Source organism: Lolium perenne, chromosome 5, assembly GCF_019359855.2.
Source record: "Lolium perenne isolate Kyuss_39 chromosome 5, Kyuss_2.0, whole genome shotgun sequence".
Lineage (NCBI taxonomy): Eukaryota > Viridiplantae > Streptophyta > Magnoliopsida > Poales > Poaceae > Lolium > Lolium perenne.
This window is the reverse complement of record NC_067248.2, coordinates 173291346-173307363: the sequence shown is the minus strand read 5'-3', so window position 1 is coordinate 173307363 and position 16018 is coordinate 173291346. Positions and strand designations below refer to the sequence as shown.

General features: G+C 41.0%; 1 long non-coding RNA gene across 1 annotated transcript; it reads right to left on the bottom strand.

Annotated features, from left to right (window-relative positions):
* Positions 1-9974: 9974 nt before the first annotated feature.
* On the bottom strand, positions 9975-14041 carry LOC127300640 (uncharacterized). Its single transcript, XR_007851427.2, has 2 exons — positions 12971-14041; positions 9975-12272 (listed from the first exon to the last, which is right to left on the bottom strand). It is a non-coding gene; the product is annotated as an uncharacterized lncRNA (long non-coding RNA).
* Positions 14042-16018: the final 1977 nt, after the last annotated feature.

The window sequence follows — 16018 nt, the reverse complement described above, 5'->3', positions numbered from 1 at the left end:
GTCTGTCACCGAGTCTCCCCTCCGTTGTACTGCCTTCCTTCTTCGAGTTTGGCGACATCCCAAACCTAGCAACAACGGCCATGCATTCCCTTTCGCACTCTGCTGCTGCCCGCGGTACACCCTTCCCCCTCTTGATTTCCCTCCAAGGTTGAAATGGACAAGAATCGTTTCTTTGGATTCGCTGCCTTGTTAATTTTGGTACGATTATGTCTCGGTTACGTTCAGATGGTACAAACCGGGGACAGTTTGTAACTTAGTATAGAGATTGCAAAGGGGAACTGGCTCGTCATACTGTATCTGATGCCTGCATGTTTGATTCTGAAACCCCTTTTTTATATTGGACATACGGATTTATGTTTACAAAAAGGATTAAGGAAAGATCAGTTTGGTAGCTCACAGATCAGCAGTTCAGCACTTTTAAGTTTTTGGACAACTAAAATTTCCCAGTACACTTCGTTAACATCCGGACTATCGAGCAATCCCTAATTAGCAATCCTTAATTTGTTGTTAGCTCTTTTCAATTTTTCTAGAACAGTTGCGTAATAATATGAATAGTGGACAATCACACAACTTTTTATATACCCGTCGGAGTCTGCAGTGCAGCCGGGAAAAAGCATGGACGTTTGCGGCCGTCGCATGGTTGTACATGCAGTTGAGTACTATCTGGTGGTATTTTTCCAGGTGCAAAAGGTAGCCTAGCTGGCATTCTGCTCCGGAGGGGTTACGTCAAACTCTGCAGCCTCCGGCTCCCGGTTAGGCAGCCTCTGCTGCGACTCGGCGTCGCGCCTGTCCTAATAAATAAAACAATTTTTTAGATGGAACTCAAACTTCCATTAAGAGGTGACTCCAGCAAGATCGCAGGTCACTAAACCAAGTACAAAGCCAGGCACACCGTCCGGCCATACAGCTCGAGACTCATGCCCTAAACTTGCACGATACGTAGCTAAAGCGTCCGCAACTTTATTACATGTCCTGGGGTAGAACTTGATGAAAAAACTAGAAAAATTCAACCTAGCAAATAATTTTATTTCTCTCAACAGATGTTCATTAACAAAGATATCATGCGATTTAGATGTAACAGTTTGCACCAGTTTTTGAGAATCGATTTCAACTTGGATCTTGCCCATACCCAAGTAACTTGCCCTCTGAATACTGGTGAGACATGCAGCAGCTTCGCCATGAAGAGCATCATATGCATATGAGAGTGTACCTGCACGAGCAGCCATCGCTTCACCAACATTATTGTGGACAATAAAAACCCAGCCACCCGTGTGGTCAGCTGAACATAAGCTACCATCAATATTCAGTTTACGCTCGTAGGAGCATCCCGAGTTTGGTTCGATTTTTGTTTCAAATATTCTTTTGTACATAATTGCTCAAACTCCGCAGCAGTTCTAGTAATCAACTGAATCAAGTTTACTTCAGTATTCCCTTGCTCGCCGGCAACAATTTTATTTCTATCCTTCCAGCGCCACCAGAACAAGGCAATTTTTAGCACTTTTAGCCCTCGGTTTAACTAAAGGACATGAGTAATCACATCCTTAGGTCAGTTGCACTCCGGTAACTTCTTTCTAACATCTTCTAACTGAAGAGTACAACGCATTTTTTACTTATTTACACCGAAGGAACAAATGACATCCGTCATCGTCGAGCTAGCCTATTACACATTGGGCATATTGGATCAATTTCAAAGCCTCTCCATTTCAGACTGAGTCGATGTGGATGGCTATTATGGGAAATGCGCCAAAGGAACTGGCGAACACTCGGTGTACACTCAGTCCGCCATATTCTTTTCCAATTAAAACTCCGCTATGGATTCAAGCCTTCCTCTTGCCCCAGTTGACAACAGCTAGTTGTCTTTGCAAGCGATATGCAGATTTAACATTAAACAGTCCCCTAACATCAAAGTGTGGGTCCCACTCATCCATACTATCCTCGGCGACTGGGATAGTTAAGATATTTCCAACATATTGATCACAGACCATGGATTATATTTTCATCCCACAAGCAAATGGTCGGGTCTATCAGCTCACTCGCCTTACTCAAAACTATCTAGCCGTGGACAGTTGGCTGACGACTCCATGATCTTCGCAGCCAAGGGTCATTCTAGATGTCAATAGTGGCACCATCATCGACAAATTTGATCACTCCTTGACGCAAAAGGTTGACCCACTTTAGGATACTCCTCAAAGCATAGGAGATACCATTCTTGGGTTGTGCATAAAAAATGGAACAATCTGGGAAGTATAGCGCCTTCATTACTCTCGCACATAGGGAGTCCGTCTTAGCCAACATAGCGAGGTTAAAAGCATACAAATCTTTATAGCCTAGTCCACATTTCTCCTTCGGCAACGTAAGTTTCTCCCAGCTGATCCAATGAATATTGTTTTCTTTGTCTTGATTTGCCCCAAATAACCTACTAATCGTGTTGTTAATCTGATCACATAGGCCTTTCGTTATGTCAAAACAAGTCATTGCGAACATTGGGATTGCTTGGGCACATGCCTTTATGAGAATATCTTTGCCAACTCTTGACAACATCTCTTCCTTCCATCCTTGTATAGCTTTCCATATTCTATCTTTAATATAGTCAAAAGTTTTTTTTTATCTTGACTTACCCACATAGTCCGGGAGGCCTAAATATTTTCCATTTCTTCCTTCACAACTAACACCGAGCATGGTCATCATCTGATCCCTGTCCCTTCTATGTGTGTTTTTACTAAACACAATGGATTTGTCCACATTAATAATCTACCCCGAACAAACCTCATATAACTTTAGAATATTTCGCAAATGAAGCGAGCTTTCCTCTAAAACTTTCAGGGGGATTAAAGAATCATTTGCGAACATTAGATGGTTAAAACTCGGTGCCCCTAGAAAAATTCTAATCCCTCCAAGCTCCCATCCTAGTCAGCTTGATTCAGTATACTAGAGAAACCTTCAACAAGTATGGGGATATAGCCCCCCCCCCCCCCCCCCCCCCCCGCCTCAACAATATTCCTAGGATTACCTCTTCTGTCAAGGACCCATTAACCTTAAATTTATACTTCACGGAAGAACAACATTTCATAATTAAGGAGATCCATCTCTCATCGAAACCCATCTTCCTCATCATTGTCTCCAAAAAATGACACTCCACCCGGTCGTACGCCTTACTCATATATAGTTTAAGTGCCGCAAAGGCAATCGAGCCACTTCTCTTATTCTCCATAAAATGATTGACTTCATATGCCAATAATATGCTATCAGTTATCAAATGATCTGAAACAAAAGCACTTTGGTTTGGGGCAATAATCTCCTCGAGTATGAGCTTAAGCCGATTTGCCAAAACCTTAGACACAAGTTTATATATGACATTACACAAGCTTATAGGACGAAGATCCTTCATTTTATCCGGGAGAGGAACACAAGTTTGGGGATGAGAGCAGCACAAGTTTCATTCCATTCAGCCGGGAGAGGACCACCATTTAAAACTTGAAGAATTTCCTCCGTCACACGGTCCCCAACAATATCCTAGAACCGTTTATGGAAAACAGCAGGCATGCCGCCAGGCCCGGGTGCCTTAAGATAACCAATAGAGTTAATTGTAGCTTTCACCTCCTCTCATCAGAATCCATGCATCATCAAATCATTCATCTCCGGTGTAACCCGGTGAACGACACGCTCCAGCAACTCCTCAATACGATGTCCTGCATTAGAAGTATACAACTCATTAAAAAATTCGGTGACCACCGCTGCCATCTCTGCCTATCCCTCCACCACCGTCACATCCTCTTTTTTAACATGTTTAATTCTGTAGTGTTTCTCCGAGGCTGCAAAATGAAAAAATGTTGTGTTTCTATCTCCCTTCATAAGCCAATTCACCTTTGCCCTTTGCTTCCAATACAAGTTACATTGGTTTTCCAACTTCTCTAATTTATATCTAGGAAGATGTTCCTTCTGCATTGGGCCTCATATACTTATGTCTACATGCTTCAAGATCCCTCTTAGTCCGGGCTATACATTTTTCTAGGTCTCCCACTGATGTTCTACTCCAGTCCTTCAACTCTCCAGCAACCTCTTTCAAATTCCCCGACACCAATCTAGGCTCATGTCGATCTGCATGCTTCCAAGCATTTTTAACCACCCCCTCACAATTGTCCTCTTCCAACCATTTGGCTTCAACCATTCTTTATCCTTAGAACGTAGGCTCCCCTTCCACATGTATGATGACCGGCATGTGGTTTGAGTAACGAGGGTCTCCGTTGACCACCTTATAATATGCGAAGTGAGAACACCACTCTTGATTTGCCATAGTTCTGTATAAATGTTCTCTATAATTTTCATTTTACGACTATTATTTCTCCATTTGAAAGGATCACTAGAGTATCCTAGGTCATTAAGCTTGCAATCCTCCAAAGCTTGTTTATATCGGTCCATATACACTTGGGGCCGAGCCACCCCTCCTTCCTTCTCTCACGAAAAAAAGGATCTCGTTAAAATCACCCGTACACAACCATAGAAGATTACTATGATGTTGTATGTTTTGTAGCAATCTCCATGTAGCCCCCCTGTCCTCCAATTTTGGTTCCCCATATATACCCGTAAATATCCATTGGAAGCCATCTGCATCCGTAATCACATAGTCAATATGATACCCCGACTTTAAACCTGTCAACAATTTTATCTTATAGGAACACAAGAGGACAAGATGAAGGTTTTCTCTTATAGGAACAATGGACATGGGTTCATGGGTTCACTCAATCCCCCCTGTCAATCTATTGTGGTGACCATGTTATAGATAATAAAAGTACATAACATAGTCATGTTTTAATGGTAATACTTATGATGGCTACATGTCGTAGGTGAAAGAAATAATCCTTTGTGTTTTTGTTGTCACCCCAGCATTGGTTATTGTCACACCACACATCACACTTCCCCTTTTTTGTTGCACTATTTGTGTCACTCAATGATATGCCATATGTCACTTGGCCATCTAATACCTACATACATCATACTACTTATGGTAAAAACTTTTAGACATGGATGCAATGATTTATGTGTTGTGTGAAACAAATCACATCTGTCCCATCTACCTACACTTGGTGATGTAAAGCACCTCATGAAAAGATAAACATGGCATTAAGAATAGAAATCATAACATGTATCATAGAAGCATCTCTGAAGTATGACAAATCCTAAGAATTCCAACACAACTTTAGATGCATATAAATATCATCTTACACCATAATATCCACCTCAAGAATTACATAGATAGATTCATAGGCAGAACTACTCCCCACTCATCATGAAGATTGATGAGGAGGCGTTGGTGAAGGGGGAGAGGCCACCGGAGGCAATTCCAATTGCGGTTCCCCCTCCAATCTTCCTCCGGCGGTGGCCAACAGACTCACTGTTTATGTGTTTTTGATCTCTGCCTCCGTAGTATCGACGAAACACTTGGGGATCACATATATATGGTTTCGAGATCAAAACAAGTCGGTTGGCACTGGATTGAGGTGAATCGGATGGTCGACAGCAAAACGGAGTCTGGTGGCGTGCCCAGAGGGGGAGGGTGCATCACTGGCCCCATTTTCAGACCATTGACCTCGTGGTGTCCCACTTTAGCTGATTTTATTCGTCTTAAAATTTCTGAAGCGTGGCCCATGACCTTGCCCTTTTTCGAGTCACGTAGCTCCTCGAAAGTCAAAAACTACACTAAGAAGAGGCGTTTTCTGCCAGATAGAGTTGGAACTAGAGGAGAGGGGATTGTTTAGAAAACCCACAAAAATAATATAAAGCATGAAAATAGGTGGTAATATGTGGCAATGAAGAGCAAAGTTCATGTATGTATTTTACATGCATCACTCCTATCTTCATTGGTTCTCGCAGGGCTGTTCCGACAGCCCCGCGTTCGTAACAACATTGTTTCCCTTTGACACTTCCCCTCTACTCTTCTTTGATACATTATTCTCATCTAACTCCATATCATCCGTAAAACTAGCTCTTTTACCCCTATCATAGCATTCAAAGGTTTGCCAGATTTCTTACTATTTCTACCTCGGCGCATGTACGCACCAATCTTTTCCGCCTGATTTTCCCCGCCTTCTATAGAACATTGCATGGCCCATGCATTATTGCGTCCTTTCATGTTAGCTCCTGCCCATCCACCCATTGGCTTACACTAATTAATCATGTCCCCTAGTATCCTTCAATACTGTCACACCTATGTTGGTCCCTTCACCAACGGATTTAGTTGATGTGGTGTTGTCAGCCATCTAAACAACCTTGCTTTCCCTCTCTTTGAATTTTAGTTTGCGATCCAAAAGCAGACCCTTTGTCCTTACTATCGATAGAGAGATGTTTTTTAACGTTCACATCACAACCGTTGATCCCCATGTGTGTTTTGTCTGGTCTTCTCCTTATCTTCTGCTCTTCAATCAAATTTCAGCGCTGCCTGCTCTCCACTGCCCTTCCGCCACATTAGCATATCACTACCCAATCCACCCCTCCTACTGAAGCTACCAAATATCCTCACATCATTGCTTCAATTGCTTCCCTTTGATCCTCTATTTCGGGATGGTGTAAACCACACTTGAGCCAATTACCGTAATGTTCCACTTCCCTCTTTTTTAATTTGATGGACAACCCTTATCCACATGCCCTATAATCCCACATATGTAACATAAGATTAGGAGAAATTCATATTCGAATCGACTCCACTTCTCCTTACCATCAGCACCTACTTGAACTATCATACTCTAATTAATGGTTTGCAACTTGCATTCTGACTTTCACACGGAGATATTGACCCTCAGCCATCCCAGCTTCCCCTACTTCCACTGTGATGTATTGGCCAATGACATTTCCCATTGCTTCTCCTGTATCTCTATTCGTCCTTCCTAAAGGAAGATTGAAAATGCGAACCCAAATCGGAACGCTCACAAATTCATACTCTTCTGAAGTTTTGTTCTCATCATAATCCTCCATAATCAAAAGGTCATTATCAAACATCCACAGCCCATCCTCAATAGCTTTCCTCTTCTCCTTTGTTTCATCTTTCAATTGTTTTGCATTTCCACCTTTTTAGGCTGATGGGTAACCGAGAAATGGTTAGTTAGGTTTCCTTGCTCTCTCCCAGTTGGATAGGCTTTCTCTATAAATATCTACCATGTGGATCCCACCACCCACCGTTTAGCTTGCTCTCGCACCGCTTTTGAATGATTAGTCGAGAAGCAGAGAAACTTCAGAAGGCCTCTCCATAGTCACCTAGGTTCTGGCCTTGGTACACGCATCGCATGTTCTCATGCCCGTCTTTCATCTTCCATCAAGTTCTGATTTGATGGATTTTAACCTCCTATTATCTTCTTCATCAGGATGGGATATGTTTTGCTCTGTTGATATCTCTGATGTGTTTTTCTTTTGTTTTGATGACATATTCTTTGGTTTCGTTTGTATTTGATTTTGGCCTTGTTGTATTGTTTCATTTCTTTCGCAATGTGTTAATTATTTTTTAGGTTTTCTTCTGAGTGCACATGGTGTTCCCGGTCGTTCACGATGCTAGCCTCCTTTGATCATCAAGTTTTGTTGTGGTCACAACCATGGCTAGCAGCCTCATGTGGTTCATGTTTTGTTGCCAAGGAGCTCCCCCCATCCGGCTTCCCTGCGTTGCTCCTCATCTGGACGGTGACCCGCCAGTTGCTGACCATGCCAACTGGTCCATCGGGTGGATGCATGACAACCGTAAGCGCTAGCGACTTCTCCAAAATAGGGAGCACATCATCGCCTTTAACCTACCCCTTCTGCATGAAGGACGCAGAGGACCGTGATAGTGGGGGGGGCATGCATCACATCAGATGCAACAATAAGATTGTAGGTGGAGTGCCGCAAGGAAGAATCGGTGCCGATGGCATCAGGGAAGAGGCGCGCTGCTCCATTAGTTGCTTCTCATGGGTTCCATGTCTTGGAAATACCATACTCATTGTTCATGGAAATGAAATGGAAGGAGAGCGCGGATCATTCGTGGCCACGAAGCTATTGATGCAGGAAGAGTTGTTGTTTTTTCCGTGTATGTCTTCATTAGGAGATCTGTTCAGCAATTTGCAATATTGGTTAATTCGAGTTTCATCTCATTGTTGAATGGATCTGATGTTGTTCTTTTTTTTGCATGGAACGTTCGACTAATTATTGGATCTACTAGCAATGAGAGCCGCCACGCCATATGGTGACTGATTGGTAGTAGTTGTTAGAAAAAAATCAAAAAAGAAAGAAAATGAAATGCAACAATTATTACAGATGCCATCACAAATATTTCTAACCCTTCAAAACAGCGTGTTAGCACAAAAACTTGTAGCACAGGGCATCTGAATTTTCATCAGGCTGAAACCTGTGTTAAATTTGTGAGGTGTTTTGGAATCACATTGATTTGAGGTGTTGCTAGTATTGTGTGACTCGATGCACAACAGGCTGAACATTCATATGAAATCACTGTATTTCCAAAGCTTTTGGAGCTGTCAGTTGTCTCGGAAAGATGTGCATTTTCAAAACAAATGGGCTTAGCATATATTCAACCACTGCTGGAGTGTTTAGGGAGCAGGGCATTCCTTCTACCGTCACGTGCACCATCTGGAATTTTTTGTTGTGACTGAACCATAGGCTGGTGTCCACTGCGAGATCTCTATGCCTCCTATGTTAATCAATTCTTGTAGTACCTTGCAGGCTGTAATGGGGACATTTTCTGTGTGTTCTAGTAAATATTCTATTCTCAAAATGCCAAGCCAAGATGCAACGTAAAATTATACTCATATGCTTCTGGATCATCAGAATTCTAAACTTGTAGAGTAGAAGATATCAAAGCATCAAAAGTCCCCAAGAACAACAGTCATGAAGAGAGTGGAACATCTCGCAACATTATATGGTCATGAAGCAAGGATTGGCGCGGCGCCACGCCGCGCCCTCAAGGTAGCCAAGAGTTGAAGAATGAAGATTTGAAGACAAAGTACGCTAGTGAGGTGTACAAATATTTCAATATAATAAATAAAAATAACGTATACACTGATCAGTTTCCAAATAGCTAATATAATGACCAACACCCAAGGGGAGTACAAAGATCAGTTTAACACAACTTTGCCTTATCACAAAATTCATTAGCCTAGCTGATACATGGAAGGAAAAAATCAAGAGGCTTGGCCTTCCCTAAGCACCAGGATGCATCACCTTTATTAGAATCAATTTTCAGTGCTCCTTCCATGTTGCATGGCCCCAAAAAAAATCGATAACAACCTTATCTCATGCATGCCTAACTTGATCCATCAGTCACTGCAGGATAAACGGTGGTGGCTACCTGTATACAAAAGACCAAGTACTCTACTCACAGGTAATCCTAGAGATAGCCCAGTGAGGAAGAGGGCTTCTTAGATTCAAGTTAGGGATGGTCAGAAGATTTTAGAGGTCTCTAGAAGTAAAATGAAACAATCAGATAACTAAATCAAGAAAAAAAAGGCAAATCACCTTAGTTAAGTAAGACAAATAATCCAACGACTATCCATGTGCATGTAATGTGGCGAATCTATGCATTGGTTGCTGAAACTAGTAGACTCCAGGAAGAGCCGAGAAAAGTAAAAAAGAATATAAATGAAAGGTCTATGGTGAAGTGGAAAGAGAATCTGGTAAAGCGGTGTGGTAAACAAAATCTGTACCAGTTCCTACAGTGATCTCACAGAAACTACTAATCGGCCCAAAAATCAGAGAAAGAAGAAGTGTGCGCAGGGCATAACAGGCGTCTCTATAAGCATGGATTTGATGTGACTATCTATGAAGCATTAAATCACAGCTAATATTTGTCTATCTATGAAGTAATAGTAACGTAACCGTTACAGTCATTCGACACACAAAAACCTGATTATTAGCTTCTTAGGAAATTATCATACAACTGTATGTACACAAGGCTGGCTATTTGGCCTAAGCCTATCCTGCCTAATGTTAGGATTCGACAGTATCTCTAAAAGCATTGCAAAAATTCATTGACCTTGATTACTCATTATGTTTCAATTTTTCAAATAGTCAAGTAACAACACTTAATAGATGCACCTTCGAATTTTAAATGATAGTTCAAATACTAAGCATCAGACATGGAGAAAGGTCTTAACAGTACATGGCAATCAAGCAGAGCCATTGTTGTAAAGGTCTTAACAGTACATGGCAATCAAGCAGAGCCATTGTTGTGCTAGCACATTAAATATATTACTCTTGTCCATTGTAGCATCAACATGACCCTGATGTCACTCGCTTGTATGAATCTCACTGGGAATGTTCTCACCCTGTATTGATTAGTTTCCATGGAAAATAATATTAGTATCAAAGCAGAAAGTCCACTGAATATAAAATAGAACTATCTTAAGATCTAACCATACTCATATCAGGCAGCAAGAAAGGAGACTAACTAAAACTTGTTAAAAAAGGAGACTAATCGTTTCAGCTTAGAAAGGAGTTAGCTCAGAAACACAATCATTATAATTTCCCATCTTCTCAGCTCTGCTCTAAAACTTGTTAAAGAAAGGAGACTAATCTTGACGCCGGAGTTGGTTTTCCCAACTCTAGACCTATTTTCCTACCGTGTCTTCAATGCCCACCTCATGTTGAGTATAACTAAACTAATCCTTTAGTTTATCCATACCATTATCAAATTAGAGAGTCCATTGAATAGAAAATAAAGGTATCATAAAATCTAATAATGCTCGTATGGAGCAGGAAAAACAATATCCCATTCAGAAAATATTTTCTTTAGGTAGCCGATGTTTATGTAAATGGTGGAGTTAGCTCAAAAGCCATGTATTTCAGTTCTGAAGCCACCTACCCTCCCCATGTCGTTGGCTATAAAATCGGAAGACATATATTCCTGCTACAGCAGCTGGTGTAAACATGCACTTTTAGAGAAACTCTATTACCCTCTAAAAAAAGGACAATTGCATTCTTTAATATTATAAATACAAAATGGCACCACCGACACATTCTGTAATATTAAGTGAACTTTGCATGAAACCACATGTACACCCTATAAGCACAAATGCAAAATGAAAAGAAATATATAATGAAACAATTTTGCTTGCGCATGCAGATGGAAACGAACACCTGATGAACCAAATAGTTGTTCATTTTGAAGTCCTTCAAAGTGAACATGAAGAAACATTCAGGTTAAAAGTATTAAGCCATGAGCACTATACATAAGCACCGCCGGATGGACCCAAGCATCACAAGGAAAAGTTATGGTACATTTACAACCCACAAAGCTGATGAGAACGAAAATATTTCTGCAAAAGTATTAAACAAAACATCTGAATATGTATTACATGATTTAGTCTAATTCTTCATGATATTTACCACATGATCATCCATAACTGACATCGCCTTCTCTGACGTACTGGTCAAGGCTGAAAGATTGCATACATAACGAAGCTTGCACATATAAAAAATTCTTGATAACATTATACACTGATATAATCATTAACATCTAAATAAGAAAATTAATTGCATCAATAATGTAAGTAGGAAAAAGAAACCTACATTTACATGCATATAGATGAGAGAGATAGAGAGGTAGTTCTAGCTTTAGGTTGATGATCTTGCCGTTGAAAGAGAAATACCAATATCTTAGAGTTAACACACCACAGAGACGGAAAAACCAAATGAGTGCCAATTTTATTTTGGACTGTCAATAACTGTTTAGAATTCTGAACCAAATTAGAATGGAAAACACTGGCTGAGATAAGGTTGCACGCTCGACCTCGTCACGCAAGAGTCTAATGTCAATTTATGTAAAATGGGTTCAGTTGTCTACTGACTACAAATCACTCACTAAAGACAGGGAAAATCATTAAAGTGGCAAATAGGAACAAATCATTTAAGTGCAAGGTGAATGGAAATAGGGGAGTTAAAAAATTAGATGCATGGCAGAATAGCAACAACCTACAACAGTAGATTGACCTTTCAAGGAGTATATTCCTAGAATAAAAAACTGTAATGGTGAAGTTTTCATTTAATATGTGAAATTTATATAGCAGACAAGTAATATGTTCAAATTACCGTGTGTGTGTGTGGAAGATATTGTATCTCAACCAATCTCCATATGTATTATCAAGCTGTGCAGCAACCATCTCCCATGCTCTTGGTGCAAGTTGGTCTCTAGCACTTTTGTCGAGATCGATTCATTGAATTTAAGGCTCTACTGCACCAACTCTCTGAACAATTTTCCCATTTGCATCTCTGTCCAAGTGTGAGATCCAATATGATCATTCCTAAATCACAGAGGAAAAACCCAGACTATAAAATATTGTATTTGCCACAAGTTTACTCTATTAATACACATGCGGACAAATAATAAGAGTTCAGTAACAGCAAGTTGTTTTCTTGTATACATTTTTATAACCTTGACGGAAAAAAACAGTTCTGGTAGAAGCTGTCTGGCAAGGCGGGAATACTGAACAAAGCGAATATACTGCTGATTCTATTAGCATAGCATTCTACCAAGCACAAGCGCAGAAACATCTTTTGTTCTACTAAATTATTCCTTGTTCAATTGAAGAAAAAACTGATGCATCGGGAAGTTCTATTTTTTTTTAGTTTATCAGTAAGAAGATTTTGCACCTACGATACAATCAGAATTGCAAGTTCATATGTTATAACATCAGAGGAGATCCAATTGCTGCTATTCTTAGCACAAAAAGATACAATACAACGTTTTAGTTTTCAAGAATTGATGGGACTAAAACTCATATCATACAACCCCAATTCTTAATCTCTATCCACCACGAGTTTACATGCCTGATGTGGATCATATTTTTGTACTGAAACAACTCAAGAAACTACAACCGAATGTGTCCACCAACCAAGAAGCGCAGAAAAAAAGAAATATAATCTACATTTTCAATCAATTTGCAAGTCAGATGTTAGACAATTAAACAATTAGCAGTAGGAAGAATATGAAGGCACTCACAGTTGGGGCGGTCTGGGAAGCTAGGAGGCGTTAGCAGCCTGGAGGAGGTAGCGCATGTACTTCCACTCGAGCTTAAATTAGCAGTGGCCATCAAGAGACGATAAAAGAGATAAGAGGATGAGCAACAAAAGAGCAGACCCATGCTGATTGGCCGACCCGAGGAGTCATCCCCATAGGAGATGGGTCAGAAGATTTTAGGCTGAGGAGGCCCTCGAGCCTCGAGGGCCTCCATCTCCACCACAATGCTGCCCTAGAGCTGCTCGTCCCCACAGCTCTCCTGCCATGTCGTGCTCGCCGGCCAGCACCGAATTGGTCCCCTCCACTAATTCCCATCCGCCGCTGCTACCACCATAACCACGGTTCCGGTCGTCTGCCAAGTACTCTCATGCTTCTGCCCTTAGGTGTATGGTCCCTCGATGCTGCTGTACTCCAAGATTCCAACAGTACAAAGCCGATGTAGCGACAGAGGAGAGGCGGATGGACACGATGGGCACCGATCTGGCATCAGCTGTTAGGAACGGAAGAGAAACTCGATGATGTGCACCAAAAGACCAATCACCACGAGGAAGAAAAAGGTCAACAAAAGGAGACCAAATCAAACAGGAAGACGAAAGAATTGAGCAAAAAAGTATACCACAAGAAGACCAATCCTAAGAGGAATTTTTTTTAACCTGGACTACGGCGGGCTTACGCTAGCCTGAACTTTTCATATCATCAAAGCAAAAATGTACAGGGGAACATTACATGTATAGGAGGTATGGGATGGGGAGGGAGCAAGAGAGAGGAGAGATGGAGGATCTCACGGAGGATCGTAGCCGTTACACCAAGAATTAAGAAGATGAGAGGAAGCAGGGGTAATGCATCTAAAAGCCCAGAGCCTAATGTCCTCGAGGCAGCGTTGTGCAACCATGGTGATGTCTTCACTAACGCCGTTGAAGGTGAGGGCGTTCCTAAGAGGAATTTGCAGCACAGAACAACAAATCGATTGATGGAGGCTGAGGCTACTTGCGCCGCCACTCCCAAGCCCCCATCCCCTGTGCCTCTGCCCCGGCCGCCGTTGGCGGCGGCCTCCGGCCGTCCCCCAGCGGAGGGTAGGCACCCACCCGCCTCCTCTCCCCCTGTTTTCCCTCTCTCCTGTTAGTCAGCTGGCTATAAGAGATAAAATATTATAAGTTTGCTTAGTTGGAGGAGAGAGATTAGGAAAAAGAAGAGAAGTGGGCTCTTATGTAATAGCCAGCTCTAGCACGTGCTACTAGGCACTATGTGAGACTAAAAGGTGGGCCATGTATTGTAAAAGTATTACATTTTTATAACTTACTATTGTACATGCTAGCTATCAGTTAACTATAGATAATATGTTAAATTGTTATAGCCGGTTGCCGGCTACTAAGGAAAGCAAAAGACATTTCGCAGTCTTCTTAAAAATTCTAAAGAGCACCACATGTACACACAAGAAAATCACTGCAGGTGTAAAACTTTCCAAACCCATGCGTGGCAGCTCCAACTTAATCTAAAAAAAAAACAAAATTTTGAGAAAAAAGGTGTTAAGTTACCCTATAGTATAGTAGATATGCAACCATGCTTATATGTGTGAGATGGTCAGGAACTATATTAATACCGATGAGCCTTAGTTTTCTGTTAGATGGAAGGAATAACCCTAAGTTTGTTTGATTGTAATAATTAAATGTGAGCTTCGAGAAGTGCCGCTCAAATGATGCTAAAAGTCTGGGCGTGTTCAATATTTGCTTCATTGCACTTTATGTTTTATCTGCGGTTGGAAATTCACTGTTGTTGTTCATGGAGGCAAAGCTAGATTGTACCGAAAAATTGAGGTTGTTGACGTGTTGCAGACAGCCATGGCAAAAGATACCCTTGATGTGCTTGGAGAGGAGCTGAGCCGCATAGGTTGGAGGCACTATATAGCAGGTACTTTTATTCACCGAATCAACTGAAATGTGTTGCTTCCAAGTTTAGGGACAATGGATAGCAGCATTTTGAGTCCATGGAAACTAGGTATGCAATAAAATGTGTAGATCACTATGCTTGAATGGTGGATATCTATGGCCGAGTTGAGTCGATTCAAAAAGCACACCGCTTTATGAAGATAATGGCAGTGAAGCCACTTCCATTATTTTTTTTCTTAAATAATGTTTTCGTGCGGAGGTTTTACTTCATAATACTGGCAGTGAGGACTAATGCAAAAGACCTAAATAGATGGTATATAATGATGTAATATTATTATTAATATCTCACTCGTTGATATGTTTATAGTTTTCTTGGTAACATTTCTAAAATTTTGCATTTGTCTGGTCGATTTTTCTTGAAATACATTAATACGTTCATATTTTTGTTGGTAACATTTCTTAAATTTTGCATGTGTAGTCTGGTCATTTTTTCTCAAAATACATTTTAAGAGCCCATTGCATTTCACAAGCATTCAACTAGTTTTCTTGCTCCGTTCACTTACGTGGCGTGCAGGGGAGGAGCATGCGAGAAAGTAGAGATAAGGGATATGGGTGTGAAACTTTACTCTCGCTATATTTTGTAGTTATGTGTATACACAAACAAAAAAACACCATACACAGTTGCAGTTCGTCGGGCAAGTTTTTAAGTACTGGAAATGTTTTGCGTATCTGAAACCACATGTTTTTAGCCCCCGAACTTAAAATAACAGTTATTCATGTTTTCTCTGGTTTGATTTTTTTAGAGATGGTCTAATCCTCTTAGAAGTTTAGTAATCATTAGTTGTACACTGTAGTACACAATTCAAGTCACTAGCAAGGCTCTAGATGGCCCAATTTGAATCATTGTTAAGGTACAATTGTCTCATTTTTTGGTCATAATTGGTCTGGCCCAGCCCATCCATTAAACCCATGGCTTAACCATCGAGCGCACCCGCCTGCACATGCTTGCCTCTTTGTGTTCTTAGTTATATGTAATCGTATACCACCCACCTACTTACCTACCTAGGAACGAAAGTTCACTATCGTTAAATCATGGCACAATATTTTACCACATCTCCATGCCCATAACCACCATCAGACGTGG